We start from the raw sequence: 2,207 nt of genomic DNA on the forward strand, positions 1-2,207 counted from the left end.
CTCTTAGCTTGGGGCTCCTGAAAGACAGTGGCTGAGAGAAGGGATTGAGTGAAGGTGGTTCATTTTGGAAAACAAAAGGGAGGTAGTGAATGGGGGAGAGTGAAACAGGGAAGGAAAGATAGTGAATCTAAGATTGCAGTAAGTTGCTTACCATTTATCCACTGGCTCCTGTCTACTAAAGATCTAGGATTTCCTTGAGATGTGCTAATTATTCATATTGCCAGGTATGTGCTTGCACCAGAGTGATGAAGAAGGGTCTTCTAAGTGTCTTAAGCAACAAGTGTCAGGAAGGAAAGCTAGGTATACACTGGAGATAGAAGATATTGGATGGATTAGTAGAATCAAGCTGTTCTCAGGATATAATTGTTATCAACTGGTTGCTGAGTTGATGTCCAGGTAAAAAGATAGGACAAGAGGGTATGAGACAGAGTGAAAAAGAAAGAAAAAGTCCAACACTTTCAGCTATACCTAATTAAAAGTAACGTTCTTTGTAGATTTTCCAGCTCAGACCGATAAGTTTACATCAGCCCACAGTAAATGAAGAATCCCAACAATGTGACTGAATTCATCCTTTTGGGCATTACAAAGAATCCAGAGCTGAGGAGAATACTCTCTGCTGTGTTTCTAATCATGTATGTGTCCACCGTCTTGGGAAACCTCCTCATTGTGGTAACCATGGTCACAGATCAGAGTCTGAGATCACCTATGTATTTTTTCCTTACCTCCTTGTCCCTCATGGATACAACCTTCTCTTCTGTCATCGCTCCCAAGATGATTGTGGACTCCCTCTCTGAGAGCATTACCATCTCCCTCAAAGGCTGCACAGCCCAGCTCTTTGCAGATCATTTGTTTGGTGGAGTGGGGATCATCCTTCTCTTTGTCATGGCCTATGACCTCTACGTGGCCATCTGTAAGCCCCTGCACTACATGACCATCATGAGGCCTCGGGTGTGCTGCCTGTTGCTGGGAGGGGCCTGGCTGGGGGGACTTTTCCACGCAGTTATACAGCTTCTATTTATATATCAGATACCCTTCTGTGGCCCCAATGTCATTGATCACTTTATGTGTGATTTGTTTCCATTGTTGAAACTGGCCTGCATGGACACCCACATCCTGGGCCTCTTGGTCATCCTCAACAGTGGGGTGATGTGTCTGGCCATCTTCCTTATCCTCATCACCTCCTACATGGTCATCCTCTGCTCCCTGAAGTCCTGCAGCTCTGAAGGATGGCATAAAGCTCTCTCCACCTGTGGCTCCCACCTCATGGTGGTCATCTTGTTCTTTGTGTAGTGCATTTTCTTGTATGTGAGGCCTGTGATCACTTACCCCGTAGAAAAAGCAATGGCTGTGTCCTTTACCATTGTTGCACCCATGTTAAATCCCTTGATCTACACCTTGAGGAACACGGAGGTGAAAAATGCCATGAGGAAGCTGTGGATGAAGCAAGGGACCTTGTGTGGTCATTAACTTATATGCTAGAACAAATCTTTCCTGAAGGACAGTGAGATTTTGTTCTCCCCATTCCAATTTATTCCAATCCTTTGAGGACACAGCAGCCAATGGCAGCTTTTAGTCATGTGAGTCAGGTTAAGATCATGTTACTGCCCACATCTCCAGTACATTTCTCTGTCTCTGTCTCTCCTTTTTTAACCTGCTTTTTGAATAATTCAAGTATGTCTCAGTTCTGGGCTTTGTGTTCCTTATGCAGCTCACTGCTGGCCTGCTTTTTTCCAGAGTTTTCCCTTGCCTGTCCAAATCTCACTATTTCCACTTTCAGTTGAACCTCCACCTTCTTAGATGAATCTTTCCTGATGACTTTCTCTAGCTCCCCTCAGTTATTCTCTTCATCTGGTTACATCCTGAATATCAACAGTCACAAACTAACCTAAGTTTTTTGCTGACTTTTATTTCCTCTGTTTTCCCCACAAGGTGGCAATCCCTGTGAGGTCAGGAGTTATGTTTATTTGCTCATGCTAGGGTAGAGCATCGTTGGTCACCTAGTAGGTGCTTAAGAAACAATATTGAATGGATATAAATTTAAAAGTAGCTTAGCTTAGGGGGGGTAGACAAGATCGCAGAGCAGAAGGATGCTCTTAGCTCACCCTCTCCCGTGAACACACCGAGAGAGACATCCAGGGACCCACCCGTCCACTCGGAACACCTGCTGAACTTTGACAGAACATCGCCTTCTTCAAAAGACAAAATTT

At 44.5% G+C, this 2,207-nt stretch overlaps 1 pseudogene; it reads left to right on the forward strand.

Moving 5' to 3' along the window:
* Nucleotides 1-537: 537 nt before the first annotated feature.
* LOC141578963 (olfactory receptor 4C6-like) lies at nucleotides 538-1,467 on the forward strand (annotated as a pseudogene).
* Nucleotides 1,468-2,207: the final 740 nt, after the last annotated feature.

The sequence above is a fragment of the Camelus bactrianus genome, chromosome 10 (genome assembly GCF_048773025.1).
Source record: "Camelus bactrianus isolate YW-2024 breed Bactrian camel chromosome 10, ASM4877302v1, whole genome shotgun sequence".
Lineage (NCBI taxonomy): Eukaryota > Metazoa > Chordata > Mammalia > Artiodactyla > Camelidae > Camelus > Camelus bactrianus.